A 16,027-nucleotide genomic window follows, 5' to 3' on the forward strand; every position below is an offset into this window, starting at 1 on the left:
GGTCACGCACACAGCATGTTTGAGCATTACTGAATAATTCCGGTAGAAATGCTGTTATATGATGCGCTGGTATTACAGCAAATACCTTATAGTCTGAGTTTATCAAAAGAATCGGCCCCGATGCCTTCAGGTCAGATGGTTCACTGGCGCTTTTTAGAGTATGACTATTCTCGCCAATTGTTTCTGGTCGGATTCCATCAGTAAGGAGCCCATTCAGCTTTGGTAATAGGTGGATACGTATTATTTCAAAAAAAGGTTAAATATGGTTGGAATCCCATATGGGCCTACAGCTGCAAAGCCATTCATTCTCCGAACTGTTACCTGAACCTGTTCCCAGGTCATTGGACCGCACAGAGTATCTTGGTGCTCTTCAGGAACGCGACGTACACCTGTGCGAAACTCACGCAGAGCACCATCCAGACGTTTGCTATATATATCTTCAGTTGAGAACAACTGCATAAAGTGTGTGCTGAGTACATCCCTTATATCTTCAACGATGTCTGAATGTGTACCGTTAGGCAATACAACAAAGGGCGTCGATGCAACTCGTTCTTAAGACCAACTGCGAACATTGCGGAGGACCACAGGATCTGCAACAGGCCTCCCCTTCACGAACGTTTCTGCAGCTGTGCAATCTCATCAATCCTCTTCGTGCTTTGCTCGAAGCTCTTCCAAGAACATTGGACCGCATAGAGTATCTTGGTGCTCTTCAGGAACGCGAGGTACACCTGTGCAAAACTCACGCAGAGCACCATCCAGACGTTTACTATATATATCTTCAGTTGAGAACAACTGCATAAAGTGTGTGCTGAGTACATCCCTTATATCTTCAACGATGTCTGAATGTGTACCGTTAGGCAATACAACAAAGGGCGTCGATGCAACTCGTTCTTAAGACCAACTGCGAACACTGCGGAGAACCACAGGATCTGCAACAGGCCTCCCCTTCACGAACGTTTCTGCAGCTGTGCAATCTCATCAATCCTCTTCGTGCTTTGCCCGAAGCTCTTCCAAGAACATTGGACCGCATAGAGTGTCTTGGTGCTCTTCAGGAACGCGAGGTACACCTGTGCAAAACTCACGCAGAGCACCATCCAGACGTTTAATATATATGCCTCCAGTTCAAAACAACTGCATAAAGTGTGTGCTGAGTACATCCCTTATATCTTCAACGATGTCTGAATGTGTACCGTTAGGCAATACAACAAAGGGCGTCGATGCAACTCGTTCTTAAGACCAACTGCGAACATTGCGGAGAACCACAGGATCTGCAACAGGCCTCCCCTTCACGAACCATTCGGCAGCTGTGCAATCTTATCTATCATCTTCGTGCTTTGATTGGAGAATTTAGTGTGGCAGATAAAAAACTGCAGATCTATACGTGATTTCCCCTAACCAGGTCAGGGCGAGGTGAATGTTTTAGCATATACTGACGAGATTTCTCTGTTCTTAAGGATAATTGACCTTATTAGAGATTTTCTGAATCTTTTTCACACATATAGCTCCTTGTCAGGTGGACGCCTCAATCCAGCAAAAAGCAAAACACTACGTTTGGGAGCTTTTAATGAGGAATTTCCTGATGTTGTCGTCTCGATAGATGGTGTAAGGGTACTGCGTGTGACATTCCTGGCGTCTGGTGAGGTAGCTCGCACCTACAAAGAAATAAATCACAACGTCTAGAAACTGATCAAGGTAGCCAAGACATTCTACCTACTTTTTTCTAGGCTGGAATATCTAATCAAGAGCAGTAGTGTTGCACCCCTTTTTACATAGCTAAAGTGGCCCATCCTCCTAGTATGGTTCTGCAGCTGTTCGCTACTGCTTCCGGGTCGTTCCTCTGGAACGATGAGACAGAGTTTGTTTCGAGGGCTCTTGTCCGCTTACCAACAAAAATGGACGGTTTCATTATCCCAGATTTTGAAATATTGTGGCGCGTGTTGGCCCTAAAAGCCACTTGGGACATCAATGCGCATGTAGCATACCGTGGCAAAGCACTTATTGAGTATTTGATCGGAAACTCCCGCCATCTGTTTGGAATGGCGGTGTGCAAGGGCCCGGTGCCTGAAAGCCCACCAATGTTTTACATCGACATTGTGAAATCGTTGAACCTACTGCAAAACATATTACCAGACTGTGGCCTTAAGGAAATTATGCCCACAGATATATGTGAATGCGTGGATACTAAATGTCTGTTCGATTATCAGCGCAAGAAGGCTTTAGACAAAAACACAAGCCGATGATTACTGCCTCTCTTCCCGATGATATCCGCGATTTCATTTGGTTAAAATAATGGCAGGCTCTACAAACAGCAGATCGCTTTGAGTCTTGTATACATTGTATACGGTGGAGCAAAGGTTCTATGCAAAGGACAAACAGGATCGAGGACAATGGGCATCCTTGTCGAATGCCGCGGCTCACGGGGAGGGGTTCAGTGATTCGATTGTTAATCACGAGACTGGCTTCCAAGTCTGTGTACAGGAGTCTTAGGACATTGATCAGATCTGCAGGGAATCCAAAACATTCTAGTACTTCAAACAGATAGTTTCGCTCTACCCGATCGAACGCTTTTTCTTGGTCTAGGGAAACAAAGACGCCCGAGACCTGCGTGCGTGTGGCATACGTGAAGAGGTCCCGGGTTAGAGCTAAAGAAAAAATTGTGCGCTCCGGCACACAACATGTCTGGACATTGCTTATCAGTTCGGGGAGACAGGATGATATGCGATGCGCCAGTATGGCGGCAAGTATTTTATCCGGGGAGCTCAGAGGTTCGATACTGGAAGTCTGAAGGCACCTCGAGAGCGCCTGGATATCTAGAAGTTATGCCGAAAAACACAGAGAAGAGGACGCTTAGTTCGCAAACTCGGTTAATAGTTTTTTTATTTCATTGAATATTTTCAGTAACCATGAAGTATATAACATGTTATTGGGAAAAAGACGGATCACTGTTTTGTTCAGGCCTTTGCTTCAGCTTCTATACCATCATTAAAGTGGTGAGACAATCAGGTTTAGTAAAAATTGCAAAGCACGACAGCTGCAAATCTCCAAAATGGCAGTTGGTTAGCTGCTTTATGCCGGGATATACGTAGCAAGAGGTGTTTCGCTGGCTGAGCTAGTTACGGTCATGTATGCATAGCATTGAGGTACATTTTTATACATATCCTTTATTCATATTGCTTGACAGAGATGAAGACTGCCCGATGCTTTGCGAAGTAGCACGCAGCGGTTGTAATTTTTTCTACACAGTATATTGGTTTGGCAGAGACTCCAAATTCAGTCTCATACATTGGATTACTCCCCGGTGTGAAGTCCATTTAGCGCATTTCTCTCGCATACAATGCACATGTGTAGAAACGGATTGTTCACGAAATCTGCTTAAATGTCCGGTTCGCACAAGCACTTTTGGAAACTCTTGTGGAGTGATCAGTCATACGATGTGCCTACCGGTCCTCTTCTGTTGGTTCCCTTTAACTGAACTCTTCGATATAGGCCCTATCTCGGTGGCTATGCTATGTCTATTACGCTCGGAGTCTGGTATGACTGTTTGGCAAGCCGTTCCTCTCTTTTTCGGGCATCTTCGCTGCTCTCTTCGACATCTTATGATCATTGGCTCCTTGCTGCTGCTGTACACATCTTTTTATCGTCCACCGGTAGCTGCGTTTCGATGGAGGTGAAGCGGAGGGACGTCCCTGTCAGTGCACGTTAAAGATCCCCAGGTGATAGAAAGCACTCTGAAGCCCTCCACTATGGATCCTCTCTTTCGTTTCCACTATATCTCCCACCTTCGTCCCTTTCATAACAGCGCGGTACCTGTGTCAACAGAGCAGGCGTGTTAGATACTGCGCCTTTCCTTTTATTTAAGCCAATTTATTATTATTTTTATCATAATATTATTGCTGTTGTTGTTGTTATTGCGCTCTGTATCTTGGCGTCTCTGCTTGGCAAGGTGTTCTCTTTATTCGGTCGTCTAGGCTGCTCTCTATCTTGGCGTCTCCGCTCGGCAGGACTTTCTTTTTGTTAGGGAGTCCGGTTTCCGCACATGCGCAGAACTGGGGAATGGCGAGACTGAGAAACGGCGAGTCGGCAGGTAATGTAGCTCTCGCTACAACATAATTCATGGGCTGTGCGATTTCATTGCACGTTAAAGGTTGCCAGGTTGTCGAATTTACTCCATTTCGCTCCTCTACGGCTCCTCTTTCGCTCTTTATACTTTATCTCCTTTTCCCTTCCTTCCCCTACAGCGCGGATCAGGTGTCCACAGGAACCAGTTTTACACACACTGAGCCTTTCCCTTCCTGTTAACCAATTAATATTATTATATTATCAAAACTATGCCGGCCTATTTCAGTGTGGCTCAGCCCTTCTGAGCCGCTCACTGAACTGAGCCGTTTTTCTTGTGCTCCATCCCTGTCAGATCATCTGAAGAGGCCCAGGAGGCGGCCATAGGCTTGGCGATGGCCTCCACATCTTCAGTGATTCCTAATCTGCAATTTGTAACTTCGCCAAAGGCCGGGTCTCCTCATCGTCATATCCCTCCTCTACTCCACCAATTTCCATTTCCGCCATATTCCATTGATCTGGGTCCCAGCACACTCACCCCATCCAGCGAACACATCCCACAATTACGCCCGAGGATTCGTCGACAGGGCTGGGGCATCACCCGTTCTGCGGACGATGAGAAATGGTATGGTTACGTCTCATGACATCGCCATACACTACAGCTTAGGTAGACATCTCCCCGCACATAGTTGCTTTACGAAACACCAAGAGTTTGCGTGGAGGCAACTCCAAAGCAACACCTTCGCTGTGTGCTATGTGGCAAAAACACCACTCTCTCACACATACTTTGGGATGCCCACTGGGCCCCTCCCCCAGGTTTGCAGCTCTCGAATCCAGCCCAGTGGGAGGGCGTAATTCCGTCTCCTCAATGGTTGGGTCCCGCAACTTCTTTCTCCTCATTGAATGCCTCTCAGCGGGTTAATTGGCGATAGTTACCAAAAGGTGGCTCTGAACGCAACCTAAAGGTAACATACACTCACTGAAGGCAGGATATTATTACGGTGAAAGTTAACTGATTAGTGTCACCATTGTCATGCCATCACCTCGTGGCTCTGTTCACAGCTGATTTTGCTGCTATTAAGAAATAAAAACACTACTTATTGTAACCTAAAGGGGAACACTCCCCAGGAATGGGCTTTTTTTTTAATGCTGCCTTAAAACAAAAGACGAAAAAAGTTATTACAGGATTCGAACATCTGTTTTACGCGCTTAGTGCTGGGGTAAGTAGTGTCAATTCATTGCGCCACTGAATTTTTTTTTTCTTTATTACCTGGCTTTGGTTCATACCATTTCACAAGAACACAACACGAATAACACAAAACAAAGTACATATTGGAAGGTCATCATCAGCCAATGTCAGGCTGGCTTCGTCTCAGTACATTAAAACTTCCGCAACGACAGCAAAGGCTCTACCCTTGAGAGCCATTCGGGAGGTTCAGCAGCCACTTTCTGTATGGCAATAAACAAATTCACACTTTCTCGAAAGTATATTCTAGCGGGTCGAGCATCCCTGTCTCAGTGATAGCCCGCCATTCTGGAGCGCCATATAGAGTGGAGGCCCATGAGCATGATTAAATCATACGGAACGCCATCTTCATTATCAATGCTTAAATACCGGATGCCGTGGAAGTCTAGTGGAAATTCTTTCTTTATCGTACGTTGCAAAACATCCCAGAAATAAACCCCTTCCCAACAATGCAAAAAAACATGGTCTATTGTTTCCGGCTGCTTGCAGTGGGGGGCGCACTGTTTAATCTGCAAGCCATTGCGCCACTGAAGCAACGAGTTCGACTTGCTTTACATCCCGCTATTATTCACTTTCACAATATTTCCGCTTTCTGTCGCCAGGTGACGCTGCTCAGAGGACCCTACCATTGAGGGAACGGAATCACGCTTGCCAGGCCACGTTGCTCAGCTCCAACTGTTGTTGTTTTGTGGCTGTAAGAAGGAAAAGAAAATGCACGGGCCTGCTGCTGGCTCTGTAGCTGAGCCATCTCCGCTGCCTCGTGCAGACAGAAGAGATTGCTTTTTGCTGATTGCTTTATAGGAAGGGAAACTGTCATACTTGTTTTTCTGTGGACACTTCAACCGCGCCGTAAGGGAAGGGAGGAAGGTGGGTGTGAAAGTGTAAAGAGAGAAAGAGGAGCCGTAGTGGAGGGCTACGGAGTAATTTCGACCACCTGGGGATCTTTAACGTGCGCTGACATCGCACAGCACACGGAGAAGAGAAAATAGAGAAGAAGAAAAAAGAAGAGGGAGAGAAAGACGCGCGCCGCAACAACGGCCGTCGTTCACCTAGGGCACACAGATCCGGGTCGTACAAGAGCACTAGAATTCGCCCAGCAGCATGAGGTCATGGCCGCTTTATGGGGCTATAACCCACATTTTACTATTTAGTGTCGGCGAAAATACAGTTTATCCTCATTCTCTTCCCGTCGCTACAAGACAACAGCGAACCATTCATTCAGATAAAAACCAAGAATTTGGCCGCCGTTTAAAAGTTCCTTGCATACTATTATATATAGGGAAGCTAATTGGGGAGCGAAATGCGAAGAAAGGTATGTGTGGAGCCAAAAATAATTCATGGGAGGAAAAATGCTATGGTGCATTGCTGAGTAAAATTATGACATGAAATGATTAATGCATAATTAGACATATAACTCGGCAATTTGCACTGCGTGAAAAATGCCTCCTGTTCTAATGCGTGGTTTTATTGAAGATTGTGCATTTATATATGCAGATGAAAATTTTAATTTCATGCGTCTTTAATTTCATTTCATGCGTCCGCAGGTTACGCAACCTTATACACTGCCAATTATTGGAGGCACAGCTGAAAGTTTATCCATGCAACTTGAACAGTACTCATGATTGTCAGCATGCACATGGCACTCAAGCGGGATTTGTTTCACGGTATCAATAAATACTTGCTTGCTACAAGGCGGAATATTTATGTGACCGACGCGATATACCCCGCAGTTGTAAATACAGAGCACAGGCGAAGTTTGTCATAGAGAGTTTTCAGATTACGACGAAGCCTGAAAGGGAGGCATGATCTTACCAAGGGTCTATGGAGTAAAGAAATTGGTAATGATATGTCATCAAGTTACAGAGCCGGTAGTTTTCGGAAGCAAACCTTCTAGCTATATTAGACGAATGATATTTTGTGAAAACATTCTGGATGTGTCTCTCAGATTGGCTTAAGTTACGGGCCATTTACTCTTTTTTTCATTGCCAAATTGCAGAGTGAGCTGGTAACCGCTGAAGTATTATGCAGCGTATTGCAGCAATTGTCAACAATGATTATTTTTGATGTCTAAAGGAATGATATGATTATCAGTTTTCTTTAACAGGTTTGTGGTTTCCGATTGAGAAAGGAGTGAGACAAGGCTGCATGCTGTCGCCTTGCCTATTTAACCTATATGCAGAGTGCGTCATGAGGAAGACCGGTCTGTACGAGTCTTCAGCTGTAGTGAAGATTGCTGGAAAACGTATCAACAACCTTAGATATGCGGATGATACCACTTTATTGGCAGAGAGTGAAGGGGAACTCAAGAGACTTCTGATGCATGTACAAGACGACAGTGAGAAGTTTGGGCTTAAACTGAACATTAAAAAGACAAAAATCATTGCGTCTTGCCCGATCAAGTCCTGGAGCGTTAAGGGACAAGAAGTGGAAGCTGTGACAGATTTTCTCTTCTTGGGCTCCAAGATTACCCGGAAGGAGTCTGCAGCCATGAAATTAGGAGACACCTGCTTCTGGGAAAGAGACCCATGGTTAGCCTTGACCGCCTAGTAAAGAGCAGAGACATTGGTCTGCCAACCAAGATCCGTATAACTCGTGCTATGGTCTTTCCAGTTGTGATGTATGGATGCGAGAGTCGGACTGTGATGAAGGCTGACCGCCCAACAATTGACGCGTTTGAATTGTGGTGCTGGCAGAGCCTCTTGAGAGTTCCTTGGACTGCCAGAAGATTAAATCAGTCGATATTGTCGACCATAAACCCTGACTGCTCATTGGAGGGTCAAATTATAACATTAAAGCTCAGCTACTTTGGTCATCTGATGAGAAGAGAGGAGTCGCTGGAGAAAGATTTGATCCTGGGAAAGGTTGAGGGTCACTGGAGAAGGGTAGGCAGCGAACTCGGTGGTTAGATGGCGTCCTCGAGGCGCTGCAGATGAAGTTGTGTGATGTTAGGAAGATGGTGAGAAACCGGAAGGCGTGGCGTGATATGGTCCATAGGGTTACGCAGAGTCGGACACGACTGAACTGAACTGAACTTAACAGGTTTGAGAGGATTTGCAGAGACGTTTCAAAGTCCATAAACATAATCAAGCTAGTGGGTCTAAACACAATACGCAATGAAAAGCTCTAATGCCGTGAAGCTGAGCTGTTGCAGAGGATGTCGTCCGTTGCAATCAGTAAGATCTTTGTTTCATCGACGAGTGCAAAACTGTAAACCGCTTGATGGATTCCTCATGAAATGCAGACTCCAAATGTTGCATATTTGGTTTTTTGTATGTCTTAATGTGATCAGCGACCCATGCAGTGTTGGAATCTTTAGTAAAGGGTTCTGAAAAATGAGAAAATGTAAACCGTAAATTGCGTTGAAGACTAGGAATCGCGTATTTTCACACGTCTAAATGCGCCTCTGAACTACGACTTAAGAGAGGAAGAAAGTGAAATTGAAAGAAGAAAGGTAGGAAGTAGTCGAAAAACATTATTAGACCAAAAGACATTTGTCGATTTTGACCACGGACTCTCACATGGCACGACACTGTTATTTGGGTTAATGATGTTGACAGGCTAGTGCATTTCGGTGATATGCCAGTCCAGTTATTATAAGCGTAGCAGCGTCTCCCATTTGTTTCAGATCCAGGAGGGGGCAGGGTCCCCCAGGCTTCAGAATATGACTTGGGCGAGGGTGGAGGTTAGATAGTGGCAAAGTTTCAGGAAGAACGGGTAGTCTGTGTCAGCAGCGCGACCCAATATAAACGAATGAGAGGCTTCGCTTGTTGGTGAGATTTCATGGTGACATCTATACCACTTGTTATATACTTACACATTAGGCATTTATACATTCATACCGTTGGTGACATTTTATAACGCTTGTTGGTGACATTTTATGGAGGCATGAGATGAGGTGTAGGTGACTCTCTACTCAGTCTGTCAGCTGATTGAACGCGTGCATAGCTCTCAGGAGATGTCCGGCGCGGGGTCTCATGTGTCTGGCTTATACGATTTTGGACTAAATTGTCAGCAGCTTCATTCCTTCGATTCCCGCTTGCACTCTTATGTGCTCAACATGGCGGGGCGGGTTGGCTGCAGGCATAGGCAGTGTGCAAAACGTAGGGACAGGAACTGGCTCTCGGGCGAAAATCAGTAGTGCTGTTCTTCAATTTGTAAATATATATCGAGCTTTCGGCGGGCAATCGCAAAAGCAATGGGTACCTCCTTTGTCACTTCTAAGAAGGCAAGAGGGGAAAACATTACAAGATACTAAAGGTTATGGTCCGCGGCGGCTACCGCTGCTCCCTCGGGCGAGCATGTGAATTCTACCGATACGCAATCCGTCGTGTAGCCGGTATTCTTGTGTAGCCGCTGTTATCGAGATCGGTGGCCCAGCTCGTGGGTGTTACTGATGGGACTTACGCAGACGTGCATGAAAAAGGATTGCGCAGCGGATAAATGGGTAATGAGGAGGCATTTTGTGACCCTATTTGGCTAGTGAACATTAAATTTAGAGTTTGTGGCGTGCGTTGGCAGTCTCTGTCATTTGGAAAGACTAGTTATGTATGTGGGCTTCCACAAGGTATACAACAGTATTCTTGAAGCCTAGCTGAAGATGCTCACCAGTGGTAGTGTTGTAAAGTTATCAGTGAAGGGCTGTCTCGAGCGCAGTAGGACACGTCGTGTCCAAGGTTAGATCTCACATTATGTCAGTGACACGAGATTATGCCCACGAAGTGGATGAGCTCAACATGGCATCAATCGCTCGTTTTTATGCCCATTTCGTGGCCTGAATCTGTGGCTTAATTGTGAGATTGCACGTGTCCCCTGCTTGAGTTTGCTTAGATGAGGATGTTTACACAATAACATGAAGTTTATTGCAGGTGATAGGCCCAAATGAGTGCCATGACACTCATGACAGTGGTCCATGACTATAAGTCTAGACCCGAGCGGCAACAAACGATAGCGAGGCTGCTAAAGGGAACGTTCAAAATACTCGTGTTTACAAGAATGTTCTTCATTAGAAGTGGGACCACGGATAAGAGCAACCACCCGCATGATTATGCATTAGGCAGGATGGCATAGTCATAATAAAGCCTAAAGCGCTCGAAACGAGGTCGCATCAGCACGGCAGAGTTCAGAAGACGGTGTCAGAGGTTTCACCTCATAATGACAGGCAATGAGCATTCGAGGATTGTTAGGAGCAATGAAACTTGCCAAGAATTTTTGATAGAGATCCAGAGCACTTGGGAACCAGAGCTACGCGAAGCCCCCAGAGGAGAAATGTGAGACATCTATTGGTTGTTGCAGCGGCATTTCTGGCGGTACTGAGTATTTGTTGTGAGGGAGCGGAAGTTATCGCGACACTCTTTTGTTTGTTAGCTTCAGACTGGTAAGGAAGAATGGTATCGATTGGAGCAGAAGTATGACGGCCGTAAAGGAGATAGGAAAGAAGCATGCGCAGTTCGCTGCGATCGGGTATTTCAAGCTTACTTGGCACACAGAAGGAAGAAACTTCAATCAGTGTGGCTTGATGGGGCATAGGTAAATAGCACTATAGCACAATGCGTTCTTTGAGGCTGTTTGCGGATGATAGGTGGGGCTTGTTTGATGAAATATGTTTGGCTTGCCTGAGCAGGCCTTTTTTAACGTCATATACTCAAACGCGACCTGTAACTGAGCAGTTCACGAGGTGCGCGGTGGCAGGTTACGTCGGAAGCTGAGGCAAATGGCGGGGTTGCCGTTTCTGCATACCCCGTTAAGGGTCAACTGGGACAATGGTCTGACGGATACCGGCGGCAGTGACGGAAAGGGGTCCGATAAATTACTTCCGATGGCATCGCGGGCAAGGCTGTGGCTGCAACTTTGCAGCAGGAAGATGAGCGGGGGCTTGTAGAATTGAGAGCAGTCGCATGAGCGGATGTATTTGAGGACGATGTTGTACATGCCCCGTCAGTAGCAACGCAGCCGAATTAGGTTGCATGCCTTGAAGACACCTGTATGACTGTACTTTGAGTCATGGCAGAAGTAATCACAGATTTGGGAGTGTAGCTGCCAAGGGACAAAAACTAACCACTTGCTGCTATCTGCGCTGTAGTGGCACGTTAAAGGCGATTGTCTTGAATGGCGAATGGGAAACTTTATGGGGGAGGGCATGCGATGAAGAACCGCAGTATGATTGGAGAAGAAATCAAGGAGAGTAGCAATCCAAGGGTCAGTGCACTGCGCAGAAGGAATGTCGCTGATCTGAAGTGAAGGCAGGAAGGCTTCGAATGGGGAAAGACTGGTGATCTTAACCGGACCACAAAGCAATAGAGGGTATCTGCGTCTTGGTGTTGGCGTCCAGTGTGATAGGCTTTGCGAACATCATATTCCTGCTGACGAACATCCCATTTTATAGGCTACCGAAACCCGTTTCATGCAGAATATTCATTAAACTGCATGGTTCTTCGTCACGACTATAAAAGGGCGAACATACAGTTAAGGGCTAAATTCGCTAAGAACCCAAACATTACAAAAATGCTATATTTTGTGAAAGAATAATTCAACTGAAACCTTCACTGAGGTGCGGTTTGCATATGCGATGACATACTCAGAAAAAACTAGTCTGCACTGCGAAAAGTAGAGCGCAATGACCACATCCAATGGCCTCCGTGTGGACATTGGTAGAGGCAGTTATGTCGGAGTGACGCAACGCCGGAGCTCCTTTGAGAATGTGAAACAAGGTATCAAATCCTTTCTAACAATCGGATGACCATCGCGCGAGGTCGGAAGTGCCGGACATAATTTCTGTCAAAGGGGCAGCCAACGAAGCGCTAAATCTATGTAAGTAGGAGCAGACACCTCAGAAGCTGCGCAGGCTTGTAATGGAAGTTGGCCTAGGAAAGGCAGCCCCAAAAAGAAGATGGCAGCGTCTGATTACTTGTCTTGCTTCATATTATGTTCTAAAATGGTTAGTTGACGAGCGTAAAATGAGATATTTTAGGTTTAGTGTCAAAGCGGCGTAAGAGAGACGGTTACTACGTGCTTAAGGCGGCAGAAGAGGACGTCGAATTAGTGTCCAAGTACGATGAAATCGCACTGGTTACACAAGCATGTATTCCTTTTTAGCCACTCGAAAATGGCGTTCACCATTTTCTCAAATGCTTCAGGGACATTACAGAGGAAAAGGGCATAACAATAAACTACTAAAAGGTGTCTGGGGTTGCAGTAATGAGTCTGGGGTTATCGTTCGCTTCCGCTAGGATCTGCCAGTGCTAGAGCATAGATATAGGGAACAAAAACGTTTGGCGCCTTGCAAACAGTCCACAGCGTTGCCTATTCGCACCGGAGAATATACTGGCAATTCTCACAGAAGCGGATGCAGTCGTTTTTTTTTTTAAGTTGTCCAAATGCTGTTGAGGGCTCAATTACACTGTTCGTGAGTATATTGTCGACTTCGGCTTGGACATCCATGTGCTCTGCTGGTGACAAAGGGTACGGGCGCTGCCGCATAGTGCCTTGACTTGATGTGTCGGTATGATGGATGGCAATAAATGTCATACCCAAATAACTTTGACCTCGAATGAGGAACGCAACTGGTGAAGTAGATTATGAAGGGGCTTTACCTACGCCGTAGGAAGATCGCTATCAGTGGAACGAAAGACAGGTCTGTAGAAGTGGAAGGGAGAGGAATGAGCGGGCGAAAATTATTAAGAAGGGCTGAGCGCAGTCACGGCGATGTACGGGCTGTTTCTAGGTACAGATGAGGACAGAGGCGATGGGTTGAACACGGCCGAGACATTCAACATGGCGCGAACAGTAGGGCAGTTAGTGTTTAGATACCCATAGCACGGAGATGGAAGTAGAAATAGGCAGAACAGGCAGCACAAAGAAAAGTACTTTAACACAGAAAAGTATAAACCAGCATGAGAGAGGACCACATCATTACTTACAGTGTCACAAAAGAGGCATAAAGGTACATACGAGCGGGAAGGAAGGTCGATATTTTGAGCATCGACGGCTATAGCGCTGAGACTAGGAGGCGCAGTGGTCTCAACAATTGACTATCATCATCCATAGGTTGCATTTTATAGTCCATAAACTTTGTGGAATTATCCTTTTCAAACAGAACAACTTGTTGAAAATAGACTTGGTATTGGCTCTAATAGGGGAACATGATAAACTGGCTAAACACTGTCATATTCATGACCATCATGACTTGAACAGCATGATGACTTGTTGTATTGTGTGTGGACACAGTGACATTACTTGCAATCTGGCACTAAATCACTTCCATTTTGCTATGCAGACCCTGCTTGCATTCCTTCTGCGGTGGTTATTTGCTACTTCGTGGGGCCTCGTATGCCAGCCTCCAACACCGACACTGCATTGCTGCCACGCCTACGTGTCTTACGGGGTACTTCCTTAGCATCTTACCTTCACATCATGCCTTAGCGCATCCGGCCTACAAAAACTCATCTTCAAAACAACCTTCATGTCTTCAGCAACATCATTCGCCTCCAAAGATTTAGGAACCCAGCAGAGCAACTTTCGCTTCATTGGGCACGGCGACAATACTTGTAAGCTGGCACTGAACTGCTTCCATTTTGCTGATCAGGTGTGTACAAACCTTCCGCCTACGCTAAGAAAAGTAGCGCTTACTTAGAACTGTTTCAGCGCCCACAAGTGTTGTGCTAAGTTTTGTATGACCGCTGTTTTATGACCATTTCATTATTGCGGGTTGCAGATGTGGAGACGAACCCTGGGCCACCAACCTTACCCTGGGACTAACTCCGATATATTGAATCTTTACCCTCTGACCCAATGGAAGTGATGAAATTTATATTTTTTTGCTTAAAGACTTTCGCACTAGCTTCCTACAGTTCTAGAGCCCAGACGGTATTACCAGCCGATATAAAACTATTAACCCTGCCAGATAATTATTGAAACAAAAATCACTGGCATTCTTGCACGCTAAATCTGCTCGAAGAAAAGAGTAAAAATTAAATGAACTGAGTGATGAAATTTCCGAGATATACACTCATACAGAGGACCTTTCAACGCTGGTCAACTAATCAAATTCACGGCAGGAAGATTTTTACGATAGATCACTACCTAACAATTCAATTTTCTCCTAATGGCAGATTCCAATAAAACCTGGCAAGAAACTGGAGAACACCTGACCAACATTTTTAACGACGGTCTTCTTGGCTCCCTTTCCTCTAACGCAATAGAACGCGCGCACCGCCTATGAACTTTCAAAAGTATCAAATGAGGTCCTGACATCGCAAAATTCTTGAATTTCAAAACAAAAGACAACCCTCACCAATCGTGGCAGCCTCAAGAATAGCAAGGTCTCCCTTACTCAATGCCATTTCGTCACAACACGACTGGTCCCGTGATGAGCTGATCGATTTTCCAAAAAAATAACCTGGATTCCCTACTCACAAGTTGCGTCATAAACTTCGAACAAGTCATGTTACAAGCACACTAACACCGTCATTAATACTGATACACGCAACACACAAGCTAGTTCAATCTTTGCCGCTATATAGGATGCCACAACCTAGGTACACGAGAGGGATAGCAATCAGGAATCCGCCGTTTCAGCATCGGTAATTTTTGCTAATATCAAAAGCATTTTGAACAAGTATAGCTCTCTAGCTTTAGCTATCGTCAATTCTTCCGATAAAATTTTCGCCTTAAGTGAAATATGGCTGAAAGCAAATTTTGACGGTACTGGAGTACTTCTAAACGCTGAACGTTTCTCATTCTTCATGTGTGATCGTGGCAAGCTTCAAGCCGGCGGAGTGCCCCTAGCTATTTCCATTTACGACCCATCATCATGTATGCACTTTCAGACTACCATTGAAATAGCTTGGTCCGCAATTGCCCTAAATTACCACCGAGTACTAATAGGGTTTTGCTAATGTTTACCTTTCCCATCGCCTACGTTTAGTGGCTAACTTTACGAGCATGTTGTTATAGTCACTACCCATTCTCCTTGAACCACGCTTTTATTATTTGGTGATTGTAATTTCCCGAGAATAATGTGTATCTCGGGCTGCCCTTTTAATGTTCCCGTTCTGTTCCCACGGTGCCGCGTATTTAGATGTATGCTGAATATTCTCGCTAGTACGATCATGAACACAAGCAACTAAATAACTGCCAACGCAGTGAACACCGATTTAGCTTGGACAAATCGGTCTGCCATAGTATCACCACTATAAAACTTATTCACGTGTCGTCATTGTTGCTTCACTGGCAACCGTGGCATGCACAACGTAACGTCGTAGAGAGGGAAAGAAAGAGAGAGAGAGAGCCTACAGCGAATCATGACACGGCGTTGGTGAAATCCGAGCTCTGGTTGGATGGCATTGCAAACAGCGTCTCAAGTGTCCCGACAAATGAACTGCGCGCAGCAGGAAGGACGACGGTAGACCGGCGCCGACGCGTCGGAAACATTTTTTGGAGTGCTTTTAGTTTCTAACCGCCCACGTTATGGCGTCTTCAGAATACAGGGTTGCCACAACTGCCGTCTGCTAAACCTGATAGTGAATAGAGTCTATACCTACCTTCAGGCATCAGCGAGCACTTGCTTCTGTCCTCTGAGATTCATCTATCCCTTGCTAATAATTTTAAAAACAGAAAGTTATACTTAGCCCTCTGAAATTTATCTATCCCCTGCTAAGAAATTTAAAAAGAGAAAGTTATACTTAACTACAACAAAGAAAATGTTCATGCATAAAATAACGAATAACC

Source organism: Amblyomma maculatum, chromosome 8 (assembly GCF_055883805.1).
Source record: "Amblyomma maculatum isolate TAMU_Amacu chromosome 8, ASM5588380v1, whole genome shotgun sequence".
In the NCBI taxonomy this organism is placed as follows: Eukaryota; Metazoa; Arthropoda; class Arachnida; order Ixodida; family Ixodidae; genus Amblyomma; species Amblyomma maculatum.